The following is a 19,661-nucleotide window of genomic DNA, read 5'->3' as shown; positions in this document are numbered from 1 at the left end:
CCCTGAATTTTTATCTGTCCATCTTGAAACCCTTAAAAAACAAAGGATAAAGAGGAAATGCAAATTAAAACCACAATGAGATATAGCTAAATGAAAACCACAGAAAATATCAAGTATTGGCAAGATTGTGGAGCAACCACAGCTCTTATATGCTCCTGAAGGGAGCATAAATTGATGCAATCACTTTGTTAAACTGTTTGGCAGTATCAACTGAAGTTGAATACATGAAAAAGCCTTTGTTCCAACAATTTCACCCCTAGGTGGGGCACAGTGGCTCAACGTGTAATCCCAGCACTTCAGGGATTTTCACTGTGTTGCCCAGGCTGGTCTTGAACTCCTGGCCTCAAGCGATCCTCCCACCTCGGCCTCCCAAAGTGCTGGGCATCATGGTGCACACCTGTAGTCCCAGCTACTCCAGAGGCATAGGCAGAAGGACCTCTTGATCCCTGGAGTTTGAGACTGCAGTGAGTTGTAATTGCACCACTGCAGTCCAGCATAGGTGACAGAGCTAGACCCTGTCTCAAAATCAAAAACAACAAAAAAACAATTTTACTCCTAGTTATAAATATGAAACTGAAATGTCTGCATATATTCACCAAAAGGACATGTACATAAAAAAGCTCATACCCATACTTTCAACAGCCCCAAACTGGAAACTACCCAAATATCCCTGCTGTTAGAAGTCACTGTATATAGTGATTCATCTTAGGGTAGTAATAACTGGAAGGGAACGTGAGGAGGCTCACAAAGTGCTGATAATGTTCTATTTCTTAATCTGAGTGCAGCTTTACATGTGTGTTCAGGTTATCTTTGTGAGCACTTTTCTGGTTTCATATATACTTCGATAAAAGAGTTTTTTTAAAATGATAGTAAAGGAGTGAAAAGTTTGTTAACCCAAAGAAGAAAGAACAGGAAAGGACATAATACCAAACTAAAAAAAAAGATACAATTTTAAAAGATAGAAATTAGATTAGAATGGCAGATACAGTGTATGCTTGTATCAAAATATCTCATGTACCCCATAAATGTATACATCTACTGTGTGCCCACAAAAATTAAAAATTAAAAACAAAAAGAATAACAGAGTGTTGACATTTGGAGGATTTCATAAAGAACTGTCTGGGTTCACAAGCAATCACTCTACATTAAGGCCCAGTCAACAAGACTCCTCTGTGCATACAGAACTTCTAATCAGCTTTTAAAATACAGTTTCTCACTTTTAAATATGAGAAGACATCCAAGAATCACCAGTCATTATGGGAATGTCTCTGACATAATTAATTAACCTTTTCTAAGGACCATGTGTAGAACTATGTATAGAACCCTCCGTTCTTGAGGAAGACAAAGAAAAGAACTATGTACCCAACGATTTGAGAACACAAATTGTTCTCAAATATACTTTTCACATATTCAGGGAAGATTTAAGAAAATTAATTTTGATTTAGGCCATTGATTATCTAACAGGTTGCTATTTTTAAAATCAAATAAAAATTTTAAAAACATTTTAGGTTATTGGGCACTTTTTACAAATTGTAAAAAATTGCTATCATATAGCTCACATTCTCTGGCTACATTGCAATTAAGTTAGAAATCAATAATGAGGCTGGGTGCAGTGTCTCATGCCTGTAACCCCAGCACTTTGGGAGGCCGAGGTGGGTGGATCACCTGGGGTAAGGAGTTCAAGACCAGCCTGGCCAACATGGTGAAACCCTGTTTCTACAAAAAATACAAAAATTAGCCAGGCACAGTGGCCAGTGCCTGTAATCCCAGCTACTTGGGAGGCTGAGGCAGGAGAACTGCTTGAACTTAGGAGGCGGAGGTTGCAGTAAGCCAAGATCATGTCACTGCATTCCAGCATGGGTAACAGAGCGAGACTCTCAAAAAAGAGAGAGAGAGAGAGAGAGGGAGAAGAAGAGGGAGATGGAGAAGGGGAGGGGAGGGGAGGGGAGGAAAAGAAAAGAAAAAAAAGAAAAGAAAAGATTATTTTTAAAACTCCACGTACTTGGAAATTATGCCTGTAATCCCAGCACTTTGGGAGGCTTAGGCATGTGGATCACTTGAGCCCAGGAGTTTGAGACCACCCTGGGCAACATGGTAAAACTCCATCGCTACCCAAAATACAAAAATTAGCTGGGCATGGTGGCACACACCTGTGATCCCAGCTACTCGGGAGGTAGATGTGGGAGGATCGCTTGAGCCTCGGGGGTGGAGGTTAAAGAATGGCTAAAATGCAAAACACTGCCTACACCAAATTCTGCCAAGGATGTGGAGCAACAGGAACTCTCATTCATTGCTGTTGGGAATACAAAATGGTATAGCCACTTCTGAAGACAGTTTGGTAGTTTCCTATAAAGGTAAAGATAGTCTCAGCATGCAATCCAGCAGTCACACCTTTGGGTATTTACCGAAATGAGTTGAAAACTTAGGACCACACATAAACTTGCACATGAATGTTGACAGCAGGTTTATTTATAAGCTGGAAACAACAAAGATGTCTTTCAGTAGGTAAAAGAATAACCGAACTGGTACATCCTTACCATGGAATATTACTCAGAACTAAAAAGAAATAAGTTATCAAGCCACAAAAAAATAATATGGAGAAATCTTAAATGTATATTGCTAAGTGAAAGAGGTCAGTCTGAAATGGCTACATACTGCATGGTTCCTACAACATGATATTCTGGAAAAGGCAAAGCTGTAGAGGTAGTAAAAAGATCAATGGTTGCCAGGGATTCCAGGGGAGGAGGAAAGGCAGAATATAGCTGGAGCAAGGGGATTTTTAGGCCAGTGAAACTATTCTGTGTGACACAGTAATGGTGGATACATGACATTATGCATTTGTCAAAACCTATGGAACTGTGCAACATGATGAGTGAACTCTAATGTAAACTATTTGGCTAATAATGTATCATTTTATAGCAAATGTACAATACCCATGCAATATGTCAATAATAGATGAAACTGCATGTGGTGAGGGGAGGTATGTGGGAGCTCTCTGCACATTCTGTTCAATTTTTTTTTTCTTTTTTTGAGACAGAGTCTCGCTCTGTCGCTCAGGCTGGAGTGCAGTGGCAGATCTGGGCTCACTGCAAGCTCTGCCTTGCGGGTTCACATTATTCTCCTGCCTCAGCCTCCCAAGTAGCTGGGACTACAGGCGCCCGCCACTATGCCTGGCTAATTTTTTGTATTTTTAGTAGAGACGGGGTTTCACCATGTTAGCCAGGATGGTCTTGATCTTCTGATTCGTGATCCGCCTGCCTTGGCCTCCCAAAGTGCTGAGATTACAGGCGTGAGCCACTGCGCCCAGCCTCAAATTTTCCATAAACCTAAAACTGCTCTAGAAATAAAGTCAATTAATGTTTTTTTTTTGGAAAAAAAGGTTATTGTGTGAACTATCTGAAATGTTTTATTCATTTGTTTATCCATTCCAAGGACAACTTAATGTCAAGCACTGGGCTAGGGATTCATGGGACATCATATGCAGAAAATTCATGAGGAACTGTGGCCAGAAGTGCTAGTTGCCCACCTATTATCCATTCTCCTTTTCCACTTAGTCGGGGGCATTAAACAATTGCGTTTACAAAATACAATTTTCTGTCTTCATTAGGAGTAGGTGTGGCCATGTGACTAAGTTCTGGCTAGTTATAAGCAAAAGTTTTTGTATGGGATTTTTGGTAATGTTTCTAAAAAGGGGACAGGCTGGGCGGGGTGGGGTTTGTGAATGTTAAATAGCTTAAATTGTGAATGTTATATAACTTCATCTTCTATCTTCCACAGGTAAGGTTCAGCAAAGTCTATGTCATTCTCTAATCCTTTTGATCCAGCGGATTCTTTGGAGGAATTTAAATACATACTGGATTTTGCAACCAGGTTTGCAAGAGGAAAATGCAAAGGTGACTTCTGGGCCTGTTGCCGGGGGAGGGTAGGGGATGGACAGCTGACATCTAGTCACAGACGAAAGAACACAGAAAGAGATCTCCAGTTAAAGCCGATAGATTGAACCACACACAACCCACCTCCTTCTAAAATCCCTCTAGAACAATGGTTTAAAAAAGCACTTTAACATAAAACTTCAAAATCAGAAAGATGAGGAAAATTATGAAAACCACTCAGGTAAGAAGAGAGGATATTTATGCCGAGGCTGCTGTCATTGGGAGTCCGCCAACATGCCACCATACTTTGGTGAGACTTGAAGGCGGGCAGGGAGTAGAAACACTTTATGCTGTAGTGAAAAAAGGGGAAGGCTTCAGTATACTCTGACTGGAGGTCACTGTCATGGGGAAACTGCAGGTGGGCTAACTAGAAGCTGGGCTTCTTGTGTAATGGTTTGGCTTTCTCTGGTTGGTCCTGTGTTGAAAATAGGGGCAAAATATAGGGCAACTGACTCATTGACCAAGCCCTGCCCAGGCTGGCCGATTGCGGAGGTTGTGGGTCAGAGTTCTGTTGTCATATATGGTCTGGCTACTGTCTGTTTATATAATCCGTCTGTCAGAGAACAGTAGAGGAGATCAAATTATTACCATTTTGGAAGCTGGAAAGCAGGATAGTGCGAACTGAATTAGCAGACTTGCCCTCTATCAAAGGGGATGGCCAAAAGCAAGCCAGATTTGCCCCAGAAAACCACCAAAAGTTCAAGAATTGGCAGCACCATGTACCCCCAGAAGCAGGGATAAAGTGGGGGCTTAAATTGGACAGTTGGTTCAAAGTCTATTTCAGAAGCATTAGAACACTGGATTCCTTCCCCAGCTCCCAAATGACTGCCTGGTGCAAGACTCAGGACTGATTCCCTGGAGAGGGTAAAGCAGAGGGTTCTTTGTCTAGTTAAGGATGGGGTGCCATAACAAACATGCCAATTCAGTGAAAATACCTACTTTCAAGACTTCTGCTTGACTCCCCTAAATCAGCAGCCAATGTTAGAAGCCAAGTGTTAAAGTTTTTCGGATAATTTTGCTATGAACCTATAGGGAAATTTCATTACCATCTCATAGCAAGGCCTATAGTATAAGAGCAGGCCTATAGTAGCATATGGGGGAAAGTCTGAAAGACTTTGAAATGGACCAAAAGATTATTGAGAAATGGAAAACTGCATTGTTTTAAGTATCCCCTTCCAGCTTATCAGATTCTGTGGGGTTTATACCTTTCATTGTCTTTGAGGTATTTAACAATTCTGAAGAGATGGACTCTAACTTGTAGAAAACTAAGAGTAACATAAATAATTATTGTCTTTAGATATACAAATAAATTCTGTTCTGAGAAGTTTCTGTTGACTTCCCTTTCTCACTGTTCTATTCAGAACATTGATTTCAGGTGGGGTGTAGAGGCTCATGCCTATAATCCCTGCACTTTGGGAGGCCAAAGCAGGGGGATTGCTTGAGCCCAGCCTGAGCAACATAGCAAGACCCCATCTCTACAAAAAAAACTTTAATTAATGGGGCATAGTGATGTGCACCTGTAGTCCCAGCTACTAGGGAGGCTGAGGTGGCAGGATTGCTTGAGCCTAGGAGTTTGAGGTTACAGTGATGTATGATGGCACCACTGCACTGCAGCCAGGGCAACAGAGCAAGACCCTGTCAGAGGTGGGGTTGGGGGAAAGAGAGAAGGAAAGAAAGAGAGAGGCCGGGTGTGGTGGCACACACCTGTAATCCCAGCACTTTGGGAAGCTGAGGCTGTGGATCACCTGAGGTCAGGAGTTCAAGACCAACCTGGCCAACATGGTGAAACCCCGTCTCTACTAAAAATGCAAAAATTAGCAAGACCTAATGGCTCACGCCTGTAATCCCACACACCTAGGAGGCTGAGGCAGGATAATTGCTTGAACTTGGGAGGTGGAAGTTGCAGTGAGCCGAGGTTGCATGGCTGCACTCCAGCCTGGGCGACAGAGCAAGACTCTGCCTCAAAAAACAACAAAAAAAAGGCTGGGACCGGTGGCTTACGCCTGTAATCCCAGTACTTTGGGAGGTTGAGGTGGGCAGATCATGAGGTCAGGAGATTGAGACCATCCTAGCTAACACGGTGAAACCCCGTCTCTACTAAAAATATAAAAAATTAGCTGGGCGTGGTGGCGGGCACCTATAGTCCCAGCTACTTGGGATGCTGAGGCAGGAGAATGGCGTGAACTGGAGAGGCAGAGCTTGCAGTGAGCCAAGATGGCACCACTGCACTCCAGCCTGGGCAACAGAGCGAGACTGTCTCAAAAACAAACAAAAAAAAATGATTCCAGCATTTCTGATGGGTTTATATAGTTTTCTGGGTTTTGGGTTTCCCTTTGCATTGATTGTAACATCTTTTTCATTATTTAACTACTCATTAATTAGTAAATAAATAAAAATATTTGCCCCGTATTCATTTCATATCTGCATGAGAGTCATCATTTTACCTCTTTTTGTTTTTACTATCATCCTTTAAAAAGTTCAATTCAAATATTCACTTTTGATAGGGATATTTTACAGGAAAAGAGATTGTTGACCAGGAACGATGGCCCACGCACGTAATCTCAGCACTTCAGGAGGCCAAGAGGGGAGGATGGTTCAGCCCAGGAGTTTGAGATCAGTGTGGGAAACATAGGGAAACCTCATCTCTACAATTTTTTTTTTTTTTTTTTTTTAATTAGCCAGGCATGGAGGCATGCAAGTATGGTCCCAGCTACTCGGGAGGCTGAGGCGGGAGATCCCTTAAGCCTGGGAGGTTAAGGCTACAGTGAACTGTGATTTATACCACTGCACTCTAGCCTGGGTGACAGAGCGAGATCCTGTCTCAAAAAAAAAAAAAAAAAAAAAAGATTGTTTATAAAGTTATTGTTCCATTAGATACAGAAACGAAAAGAGTATTTGGTAAGTCACTCACTGGACTCTTAACTGAAAAGTAAGTGGGTGGATGACTGGTTTCTTAGAAGTTTTAGTCCCATTAATTTATTAGACATTTTTGTAGGCATTTTACAAGAAATCCTAATTTCTTCCTAGAAGGAAGCTTTCAATTACATCATGCAAAAAGATTGCATCCTAGTCCAGGTTTGGAATTTTTTTTTCTTTTGTAAGATGATGACTCTCAAATCTCCAGTCCAAAGCTATCTCTCTAAATACTTACTATACCAGTGCTATTAGAAGTACTAGGATGAAGTGAGATAATGACCTCACTCCAGAATGTAAATCAGCATTCTGCTTCCTTCATTGAGAAAGAGAAAATCTTCCTACAAAAATGCTGAGGGAACTAAACATGGTGTTCAGTGACATAGTTGCTTTACATTCTGTGACAAGCTTTTATCTTGTTGAGGACTGATAACAAATTGCACAAAATGTGGAATAAATGCACAATGAAATATTACTCAGCCTCAAAAAGGAATGCAACTCTGACTCATGCTACAACATGGATAAACTTTGAAGATATATGCTAAGTGAAATAAGCTAGGCACAAAAGGACAAATATTGTATGATTCTACTTATATGGAGTACCTAGAATAGACAAATTCATAGAGACTAAAAGTAGAATAGTGATTATCAGGGCCTGGAGGGTGGAGTTCGTGTTTAAAGGGTACAGAGTTTCAGTTTAGGATGATGAAAAAAATCTGGAGACAGTGGTGATGGTTGCACAACAAATGTGAATGCACTTAATGCCACTGAACTGTATGCTTAAAAACTGTTAAAAAGGGCTGGGCATGGTGGCTCCTGCCTGTAATCCCAGCACTTTTGGAGGCTGAGGAGGGATGATCGCTTGAGCCCAGGAGTTTAAGACCAGCCTGGGCAAGATAGGGAAATCTCATCTCTATAAAAAATTTTAAAAATTAGCCAAGAGTGATGGCACCTGCCTGTGGTCCCAGCTACTCAGGAGGCTGAGGTGGGAGTATTGATTGAGCCCAGGCTGCAGTGAACTATGATCATGCCATTGCACTGCAGCCTGGGTGACAGAGGGAGACCCTGTCTCAAAAAAAGTTAAAATGGAAAATTTTACTTCATGTGTATTTTACTACAATTTTTAAAAAAATTGCAGATTGGCCAGTAAAGAGGCCACATTTTGAGTTGTGCTATATTAGAGTCCAGGCTCTCTAAGTATATCAACTCTGTTGGGGTTGGTATATTTACAACCCCTACAAACTAGCTCTTCTCTACTCCACATACATTCTACCCCTCTCTCCACTATTCATGTAGTTACTAAAGCTAGAAACCTGTGAAATGTCCTAGACTCTTGCTTCTCCCTCATGTCGTTGTATGTAATCTGAACAATGATTGCCTAACTGTGCTGGTTATAAAGAAATTGTTCCGGGCTGAGCACGGTGGCTCATGCCTGTAATCTCAGCACTTTGGGAGGCCAAGGCGGGCGGATCACCTGAGGTCGGGAGTTCGAGACCAGCCTGGCTAACATGATGAAACCCAGCCTCTACTATAAATACGAAAATTAGCTGGGCTCCTCCTTCAAGTGTTTGGTCCCAATAATCTCAATCTTGACCTTTTATTTCCCCTACTTCCTACGGTCACTACTTCTTTGTTCCATTTTCCCTTTTTAATTCTCCAATACCTGTGATATCTCTAATAATTCTTTATATTAATTTTGTCAGTTAAGATTGGCCAGGGGGAAGGAATGGCTCATACCAGAAATCCCAGTACTTTGGGAGGCCAAGGCGGGTGGATTGTTTGAGCCCAGGAGTTTGAGGCCAGCCTAGGCAACATAGCAAAACCCTGCCTCTACCAAAAACAAAAAATTAGCCAGGTGTGGTATTGTGCACCTGTGGTCACAGCTGAGGTGGGAGGATCACTTGAGCCTGGGAGCCAGAGGTTGCAGTGAACTGTAATCATGCCACTGCACTCTAACCTGGACAACAGTGTGAGACCCCATCTTAAAAAACAAAAAAGATAACTCCTATGATATGGCAGTTCCTCAAAAAATTATAGAATTACCATACGATCCAGCATTCCACTTCTGGGTATATATTCAGAGTCAGAAGCAGGGTGTCAAAGAAGAGATATTTGTTTTTGTCATGCCTGTGTTCATAGCAGCATTATTCAAAATAGCTAAAATGTGGAAACAACAGAAGTGTACACTGACAAATGAACAGATAAGCAAAGTGTGGTATATACCTACAATGGAATATTATTCAGTCTTAAAAAGGAAGAAATCCTGACACATGCTACAACATGGATGAACATTGAGGACGTTACGCTAAGTGAAATAAGCCAGCTACCAAAAGACAAATACTATGTGATTCTACTTATATAAGTTAGGACAGTCAAAAATCATAGAGACAGAAAGTAGGATGGCAGTTGCCAGGGACTGGGGGGGAGGGGAAATGAGGAGTTACGGGGTTTGTTTCTTTTATTTTCTTTTCTTTTGAGACGTAGTCTTGCTCTGTCGGCCAGGCTGGCGTATAGTGGTATGATCTCAGCTCATGGCAACCTCTGCCTCCCGAGTTCAAGTGATTCTCCTGCCTCAGTCTCCTGAGCAGCTGGGACTACAGGTGCCTGCCACCACGCGTGGGTAATTTTTGTATTTTTAGCAGAGATGGAGTTTTACCATATTGGCCAGGCTGGTGTTGAACTCCTGACCTTGTGACCCGCCCACCTCAGACTCCCAAAGTGCTGGGATTACAGGTGTGAGCCACCATGCCTGGCCGTAGTTACTGTTTAATGGGTGCAGAGTTTCAGTTTTACAAAATGAAAAGTTCTGGAGATGGATGGTGGTGATGGTTGCACAGCACTATGAATGTATTTCATACCACTTGAACTGAACACTTGAAAATAGTTAAGATGATAAATTTTATTATGTGAATTTTACCACAATGAAAATTAATAAATTTTATATTGAAAAAAATAACTCCTATGGCTTCCATTTCTTCACTGAATCCTGACTAATACAGAAAATGGTTTTCTAGGAGTTATTCCAGGGAACAGACTTTCAGATATAGGATTTATTATAGGAGTTTATTTGGTCATATCCTTAAACTCAAATGCAATGTTGAGCCACTTGTCAATGGGAAATGGAATGTAGTGGCATCACAAATAATCAACTTATCATCTGTAGTCAACTGTGTGGAAGTGCTTACTAAAGCAAGTAATTGGGAGCCACATTTAACTGTTTGACAATAATATCTACAACAACTCTAGGTTATCCATGGCTTTATTTGAATGCATCGAGGAACTTATTATAAATTAAAAGTACAGGTTATTAAGCATTCAGTTCAGGCCAGGCTCAGTGTCTCGCTCCTGTAATCCCAACACTTTGGGAGGCCAAGGTGGGAGGATTGCTTGCACCTACGAGTTTGAGATCAGCCTGGGCAACATAGTGAAACACAAAATTAACTGCACGTGGTGGCCAGTTTGTAACCAGACTCCTTGGTAGTCTCCATTACTTAGGAGGCTGAGGTGGGAGGATCGCCTGAGCCCAGGAGATCAAGACTGCTCTGAGCCATGATTGCACCACTGCACTCCAGCCTGGGTGACAGACAGAGTGAGACCCTGTTGCAAAAAAAGCAAAACAAACAAACAAAAAACATTCAGTTCAAGTCACAGTCAGAATACAAAAACTTCTACAGGAGCCCTAAAAGAATTCCTTATTTCCTGTACGTCCAGACTTATCTTTCTAAAAATCAAACATAAAATGTAATTGTGCAATTTTCAGAGTTACAGTATGATTTGATCTCACACCCTTGCCAGATATCTCTAGTGAAAGGGCACTGATTGGGAAGGGCATGACCCTGAAACTGGGAATGGGAATATTGGGTTGACTCAAAGAAAGTCGAAGTTCTACAATATCCAATCTCTCTAAACTTCTACAAGGTCAGTAGAAGCAGTCCTTCTTCCCTTAAAGGCACTAGAATAGCATCATTTCTGTCAGGCATGGTGGCTCATACCTGTAATCCCAACATTATGAAAGGCCAAGTGGGAGGACACCTTGAGGCCAGGAGTTTGAGACCAGCCTGGGCAACATAGCGAGACCCCCATCTCTAAATAAAAAAGAAAAAAATTTTTTAATCATTTGAAGGATGTCTGCTTTCCTCTAGTTTCTCTCTCTTTCTTTCTTTCTTTCTTTCTTTCTTTCTTTCTTTCTTTCTTTCTTTCTTTCCTTCTTTCCTTCCTTCCTTCCTTCCTTCCTTCCTTCCTTCCTTCCTTCCTTCCTTCCTTCCTTCTTTCCTTCTTCCTTTCTTCCTTTCTTCCTTTCTTCCTTTCTTCCTTTCTTTCTTTCTTTCTTTCTTTCTTTCGAGACAGAGTCTCACTCTGTTACCCAGGCTGGAGTGTAGTGGCACGATCTCAGCTCACTGAAACCTCTACCTCCCAGGTTCAAGCGATTTCTCCTGCCTCAGCCTCCTGAGTAGCTGGGATTACAGGTGTGTGCACCACCATGCCCAGCTAATTTTTGTATTTTTACTACAGACGGGGTTTCACCATGTTGGCCAGCCTTGTCTTGAACTCCTGACCTCAGGTGATCCACCCTCCTTGGCCTCCCAAAGTGCTGGGATTACAGGTGTGAGCCATGGCGCCCAGCCTACTTTCCTCTAGTTTCACTCGAACCACCCATTGTTAACTGTGGATCAGGATTTCTCAACATGTTGGGCTGGATAATTCTTTGTGGGAGGAGATGTCCCATGTGTTGTAGGATATTTAGCAACATTCCTGACCTCTACCCACTAGATCCAGCAACACCTTCCCCTCCAAGTTGTGACAACCAAAATTGTCTCCAGACATTGCCAAATGTACTGTGGGAAACAAATCATCCCCAGTTGAGAACCACAGCTCTACATCTATAGCTAGGGTTAGATCCCGGTGTGTTCCACAGTCTGACTGGGAAGAAATAACTTATTCTTTCAATATTTTGCTAATTTTTATCTGCAGAAATGTGGAGAACATGTGAAAGAGAGGATTCTTCCTTTCTAAGACCAAGGAAATAGACCAAGAAGACAGATTTGGTTGAATTGTTAGCATGGGTGCTTTTACCATAAATTCTGGATTTAATGTGTCAGCTTGTGCAGCTGGAAATCTCTCTAATAGTTACTTGGTTGGTTGCCTGAAATTTTATTTCAGCAGTAGGCTGCTTTCAATAGTGTTGAGATGCAAGAACTTTGTGGCGTAATTTAGAAGAAGCAATCCCAAAGCTTAAGGAGATAGAAATGTTAGCGTTCATAACATTTGAATTCATAACATATGAATGGCCACCATCTCACTATATCACCTAAGAGATCCCAGAGGACATGCTCTTCACTAAGGCACTGAGAAATACATTAGCGGATGGGCACCAATATCCCTGTAAATGCTATGGTCGCTGTTTTCTGTAGGTAGATATGGTAAAGGAAGACGTTATAGTTGAGATGGGTTCCCTGATATTGATGGAGGTGATGGGATCCTGGGGTAACAGAGGACAAAGACAGTGTGAGTCAAGAGACAATGTATAGACTCCCTTTCAGAGTATAGTATGAAAAGAAGGGCATAAAGAGTGGCTTTACAGTGTAGAAACCTGACAAACACTACTTATCAAGGCGATAAGTCATGCTGGCAGTATGTGTAGTTGACATGATTTGATGAGAATGGCATTTCACCTGTATGGCTTTCCTCCCAAAAGCACATAACCCCAGTCTAATAATGAAATAAATATCAATAAAAACTCAGCTGAGGTCAGATATGGCTCACACCTGTAATCTGAACACTTTGGGAAGCAAAGGTGGGTGGATGACTTGAAGCCAGGAGTTCAAGTCCAGCCTGAGCAACAGGGTGAGACCTTGGTTCTATAAAAAAAATTTTTAAAAACAATTAGTTGGGCATGGTGGTGTGTGCCTGTAGTCCCTGCTACTTGGGAAGTTCAGGCAGGAGGATCACTTGAGCTTGGGAAGAGGAGGAGGAGGTCACAGTGAGCCAAGATCGTGCCACTGCCCTTCAACCTGGGTGACAGAGTGAGACCCTGTCTCAAAAAATAAAATAAAATCAAAAAATAAAAAAAAAACAGTTGAGTGACATGATACCAAATACTTGACCAGTACTCTTCAAAACTGTTGAAGTTATCAAAAACAACAAACGTCTGGGAACTGGTCACAGCCAGGAAGAACCTAAGGAGACATGATGACTAAATGTAATGTGGTGTCCTTAATTAGATCCTGGAACAGAAAAAGGACGTTATATAAGAGATAAAGTAATCTGAGTAAAGTATGAACCTCAGGTAATAATATTGTATCAATATTGGTTCATTAATTGTGACAAATGTACCATACTAAAATAAGATATTAATAATAGAGGAAGCCGGGTGCAGTGGCTCACACCTGTAATCCCAGCACTTTGGGATGCTGAGTTGGGCACATCACCTAAGGTCAGGACCAGCCGGGTCAACATGGTGAAACCCTATCCTTCCAAAAATCAAAAATTAGCAGGGTATGGTGGCGGGTGCCTGTAATCCCAGCTACTCAGGAGACTGAGGCAGGATAATTGCTTGAACCCAGAAGGCAGAGGTTGCAGTGAGCCAAGATCACACCATTTTACTACAGCCTGGGCAACACAGCGAGACTCCATCTTAAAAAAAAATAAAATAGAGGAAATTGGGTGTGGGATATATGGAAGCTTTCTATACTCTCATGGCAAGTCTTCTGTAAATCAAAATCTATTTTCAAATAAAAATTTCTTATCAAAAATTAAAAACACGATGTGGGCATCATAATGAGCAAAAGGAATGAAATGGCATTCAGAAAGTTCTAATATATGAGACTCTTTGGCAGTGTTAATTGATCCTGGTGTCCGTAGTTAAATGGACAGCTTGAGAAAATGTTATTGGAGTTCATTTATTGTATATCCTAGTAAGCCCCTGCTGGACCAAACACAAACTGTACAAAACACACCAGAAAATAACTCTCTGAATGCACCGGAGAATGGGCAAAAGTAGATAGATTCTGACAGGGAGTTAACATCTAAAAGAAAGCAATAGCATGGGGTGAATTTTCCATCATTTACCATCTTTTAGCTTGAGGGCAGGCTTCAGTCAGTGCTACGTGTGGTGCTAAAACACTGATTTAAAAAAAAAAAAAAAAAAATCCACAGTATTTCTGGCCAGAAAAACAAGAGGCAAGAGTTGGGGGAAAAATAGCTGCTGGATGGTGAGAAGGAATTCAAGAAAGGAGAGACCCAGAGAAGGGGAGCCATATTATTTGCGTTTTAATACTGTTCAGCTTTCTGGAGAACCCCTGAAACACACATGTTTTGGGTACACCTCAAGTAACCCAACCAAAGATGAAAGAACTGAACAGAGATTTGCTGTGCAGCCCAGAGTCAGAGTTTGCAATTTAGAGTCCATCTAAATTAATGGCATGCTAAACAAACAAACAAACAACAACAACAACAAAAAAACACGTAACAGGCCAGGTAAGGTGGCTCATACCTGTAATCCCAGCACTTTGGGAGGCCGAGGTGGGTAGATCATCTGAGGTCAGGAGTTTGAGACCAGCCTGGCCAACATGGTGAAACCCCGTCTCTACTAAAAAAAGACAAAATTAGCCAGGTGTGGTGGCACATGCCTGTAATCCCAGCTACTTGGTAAGCTGAGACAAGAGAATCGTTTGAACCTGAGGGGCAGAGGTTGCAGTGAGCCAAGATTGTGCCACTGCAGTCCAGTCTGAGCAATAGAGCGAGATTCTGTCTCAAAAAAAAAGAAAAGAAAAGAAAAGAAAAAGCTATTCAACTTTCTGGAGATCTGGAGAATCCCTGAGTCATACATGCTTTGGGTACACTGCAAGTAACCCAACCAAAGATAAAAGAACTGAACTGAGATTCACTCTGCAGCCCAGAGTCAGAGTTTGTAATTTGAGTCCAACCAAATTAATGGCATGCTAAAACAAACATTTAACGACAGGGTCTCACTATGTTGCCAAGGCTGGAATACAGTGGTTATTCACAGGTGTCATAATAGTGCACCACACTACACTCCTGGGCTGAAGTGGTCATCCTGCCTCAGCCTCCCACGTAGCTTGAACTACAGGCATGTGCCACTGCAACTGGCTTTCAACTCTTTAAGGAACATAATAGTATCTAGTGTTCACAACTTAACATTTACAATGTTCAGAAAACAACTCAATTATTAGACAAATGACTGGGTGTGGTGACTTACACCTGTAATCCTACCACTTTGGGAGGCTGAGGCAGGAGGATGGCTTGAGCCCAGGAGTTTGAGACCAGCCTGGGTAATATAGGGAGACCTCGTCTCTGAAAAAATTTTTTTAAAAATTAACCAAGCATGGCGGCACACACCTGTAATCCCAGCTACTCAGGAGGCTGAGGTGGGATGATCATTTGAGCCCAGTAGTTTGAGGCTGCAGTGAGCCATGAGTGCACCACTGCACTCTAGCCCAGGTGACAGAGGGAGACCCTGTCTCAGAAATAAACAAAATTATTTGACATATGAAGAAACAAAACTATGTAGCACATCTTCTCAAGAGAAAAGATAATCAACAGAGACTGACACTGATAGGACATAAATGCTGCAGTTGTCACGATTTAAAAGCAGATATTGCAACTACATTCAATTATGTAAAGGAAAAAATGATCTTTCCACATGACTCATTACCCAGAAGCATCTAGCCTGGTGGAATGATGGATTAGCCTACTGATGGCTTAGTTTCAGCACTAGCACCTGTTGAGAGATAGTGTCCTGAAAGACTGAAGTTCTGTCTTACAAAATTCCATATATATTCTCGTATATCATGCTGTTTCTCCCACAGCCAGAATGCACAAGTCCAGGAATAAACGGTTGGACATGTAAGTGACTTTTCTCATTCTTACACCTAATAACCAACTTCTGGGATTTTTACTTCCCACGTCTGCAACTTTGAGTTCTGCAGGTTTGAAGAACTTTGTTTCCACAGAGAAATGCTTCTATTATGAAACACAACACTAGCTCCATTGAATGAGAGGCTGAGATACCACCTGGCCATTTTGGGCTCTGAGGAGCCACTGAACCAATAGCCAAGAAGATATTGCTCAACTAGCTGAAGCGATTGATCCTAATTACTGAGAGGGAATTGAGTCTCTGTTACACAATGAGGACATGCACCCAAGAGTTTCTCCTGAATCTAAGAGATTCTCTGGGGAGCCTCTGAGCACTTATATGTTTAATAGGAAAGATTAATGGAAAATTAAGGCAACCAGAAAAAGGCAGAATGCCGAAGAAAATTTAGATCCTTCAGGAATGAAGGTTTGGTTCCCCAACCAGGTAAAGAACCTAGACCAGAAAAAGAGGTTCTTGCAGAGGATAAAGAAAATAATGAGTGCAGAACGAACATGGTGGCTCACCCCTATAATCATAGCACTCTGGGAGGCCAAGGCGGACGAATCACTTGAGCTCAGGAGTTGGAGACCAGCCTAGGCAACACAGTGAAACCCTGCTCTACTATATATGTGTGTGTGTGCGTGTGTGTGTATATATATATATATGAAACCTCGTATGAAACCTCGTCTCAAAAAAGAAAAAGAAAGAAAATAATGAATGTATAGTGGAAAACAAGTTATAAATGTCAACTATGACATCATGACCACTTAAAGAAATGAGCACACTAACATCTAAGCATATGTTCTTCCAACTTTTTATGTGTGTACAAAAAAGGTAATCTCTCTTCTGATTTCCCTTATTGTTTCATAGTAATGATTGCTGGTGATGATTGACTTGACAATTTGTCTTTAGGTTTCAATATATTTGGGTAGGACCTTGGCTGAATTTGAGAAGTATTAGCATTGCCTATATATGAATACTGCAACTGTGACTCAATGGCAAGGACATTTGCACTTGATGTTTCCTCTGCTTGGAAGCTCTTTCCTAGATATCCATGAGTGCTTCTCCCTCACCTCCCTTAAATCTTTATTCAAATATCACTTTTCTCAGTGACATATTCCCTAACCACCCTATTTAAATTCCATAGTTCTTATCACTACCTAACATATTATAGGCCAGGCACAGTGGTGCACTTTGGGAGGCTGAAGCAGGCAGATTACTTGAGCCCAGGAGTTCCAGACTAGGCTGGCCAACAAAGTAAAACCTCGTCTCCACTAAAAATACAAAATGTAGCTGGGCGTGGTGGCGCAGACCTGTAGTCCCAGCTACTGGAGAGACTGAGGAAAAACATATTATATGCCAGGCGCGGTGGCTCACGCCTGAAATCCCAGCACTTTGGGAGGCCAAACCAGGTGGATCACTTGAGGTCAGGAGTTCGAGACTAGCCTGGCCTACATGGTGAAACCCTGTCTCTACTAAAAATACAAAATTAGCCCAGCATGATGGGACACACCTGTAATCTCAGCTACTCAGGCGGCTGAAGCAGGAGAATCACTTGAACCTGGGAGGCAGAAGTTGCAATGAGCCGAGATTACGCCATTACACTCCAGCCTGGGCAACAGAGTGAGACCCGTCTCAAAAAAAAAAAACAAAAAAACAAAAAAACATATATATATATATGTTTTTCTTTGTTTAATTTTACTTCTTTACCTTAGTTGCTTTCTGTGTCCCACTGCCTTTAGAATATAAGCTTCTTAAGGGCAGGGAATATTATCCATCTTGTTCATGGACATATCATCAGGGCATAAAACAGTGTACTCAAGAAATATTTATTGACTATGGGACACTATGCTATGCAGGAATTTAAAATAATGGAGCTAGATATAGATGGTTTGGCTCTGTGTCTGCACCCAAATCTCATCTCAGATTGTAATCCCCAGAATCCCCATGTGTTGAGGGAGGGAACTGGTGGGAGGTGATTGGATCATGGAGGTGGTTTCCTTCATGCTGTTCTCATGATAGTGAGTTCTCACGAGATCTGATGGTTTTATAAGTGTTTGACAGTTCCTCCTTCACACACTCTGTGTCACCTGCCTCCATTTAAGACGTGCCTGCTTCCCCTTTCGCCATGATTGTAAGCCTCCTGAGGTCTCCCCAGCCATGTGGAACTGTGAGTCAATTAAATTCTTTATAAATTACCCAGTCTTGGGTGTCTCTTTATAGCAATGTAAAAACGGACTAATACAATATATAAATGCTAAACTGTTAATCATGGTTTCCTCTCAGAGGGTAAGTGGGATTGGGAGAGGGGATAAACTTATTACCTAAGTTAAAAAAATTTTTTTCAATGTTGGGAGACACTTGACAAACTTAACAACTTAAGGAGAAAGGTTAGCACTGGAGTGGATTAATGTATAGTAGAAAGTGGGGATAACTGATGGAATGATTTAATGATAAAATGAGAAAATAACATGAGATGGTTCTTGGATAAGATGGTGCTTGGATAAGGAGTTTTGCAGTGGAAATGACACAGGGCAGGTGAGCCCCAAAGTGAATCTTAGCCTGCAAGAGTTTTTGGCTTTGCTCAGGAAGGAATTCAAGGGCAAGCCAGAGATAGAGGAAAGCAACTTTATTGAAGAGGCAGTGTTACAGCTCTATGACTGCTCCTTCCAAGCAAGGCTACCCCCATGCCATGGGCAGAGGAGCAGCCCAGGACAGTTTTGCAGTCATATTTATACCCACTTTCTTTCTTTTTTTTTTTTTGAGAGAGAGAGAGAGCCTCACTCTGTCACCAGGCTGGAGTGCAGTGGTTCAAGCTCGGCTCACTGCAACCTCCACCTTCCAGGTTCAAGTGATTCTCCTGCCTCAGCCTCCCGAGTAGCTGGGATTATAGGCACCCGCCACCACGCCTGGCTAATTTTTGTATTTTTAGTAGAGACAGGGTTTTGCCATGTTGGCCAGGCTGGTCTTGAACTCCTGACCTCAGGTGATCTGCCCACCTCAGCCTCCCAAAGTGCTGGGATTATGGCGCCTAGCCTATACCTACTTTTAATTGCATGCAGATTAAGGGGAGGTTTATGTAGAAATTTCTAGGGGAGGGGTAGTAATTTTTGTGTCATTGGGTCATTGCCATGGAAAAGAGTGGTAATGCCAGGGTGTTGCCATGGCAACAGTAAATTGACATGGCATACTGGTGGATGTGTCTGATTGAAAACCGCTTTCACCCTGGCCCCATTTCAGCTAGTCCTCAATCTGGTCCAGTGTCTTAGCCTTATCTCTGGAACTGAGTCCCGCCCCCTGCCTCAGAGAGAGCTGGTTGGAGTCCTCAGCTCATGGCTTCCATGATCCTTGTGAAGCAGATGGGGAGGTCAAGGCTAAGAGCAAGGGCTTGGGTAGTATGCTCAATTTCTGAGGGTTTAGAAAATATGTTATGGTCCTATTAACAAAATTACTTTATGTAATCCTTGCTCAGTTCCATGAGGTGTCATTATCTCTACTTTACAATATTATTCTACTCTACAGTGTAAAAACAGAAGCACAGTGATTATACAATTTGTATACGACTACTGAGCTGATGAATGATGGAGCCATTTTAGAAAGTTCTAACCCAGGCCTCTCTGACTTCAATTTACCGACCTCATTTAGGCCTCATGTTCCTCCATAATGAAGTATAAATAGTCCAGTGGCCCCGTTTTCTAACACAAGGGTCCCACAGCAGAGTGGGATGGGCATGTCCAGGGTATGCATGATGATCCATTAGGGCACTGGAAGGCAATGTTAGATTTCTATTTATAGTTTTTAAATCTAAAAGAAGTTCAGCTTTGCTAGTATTTAATATGCAGATAGATGCTGGCATCCTTATTTGGTCTGGATGCCAGCTGGTTATGAGTCATTTCGATACTTGAGAGAGACACAGGAGTTCCACAGCACAGATGGAATGA

General features: G+C 41.9%; 1 long non-coding RNA gene across 1 annotated transcript in view; it reads left to right on the top strand.

The window, feature by feature from the left end:
• The window catches only part of LOC112628859, a 29,566-nt gene extending 24,312 nt beyond the window's left edge, over positions 1-5,254 (top strand). Inside the window, exon 3 of the long non-coding RNA XR_003120489.1 lies at positions 3,778-5,254. This is a non-coding gene — a long non-coding RNA (uncharacterized LOC112628859). The remainder of the gene's footprint in view (positions 1-3,777) is intronic.
• The last annotated feature ends 14,407 nt before the right edge of the window (positions 5,255-19,661 follow it).

This window comes from Theropithecus gelada, chromosome 7b (genome assembly GCF_003255815.1).
Source record: "Theropithecus gelada isolate Dixy chromosome 7b, Tgel_1.0, whole genome shotgun sequence".
Lineage (NCBI taxonomy): Eukaryota > Metazoa > Chordata > Mammalia > Primates > Cercopithecidae > Theropithecus > Theropithecus gelada.
The sequence above is the reverse complement of the archived record's forward strand: the minus strand, read 5'-3'. Positions and strand labels throughout refer to the sequence as shown.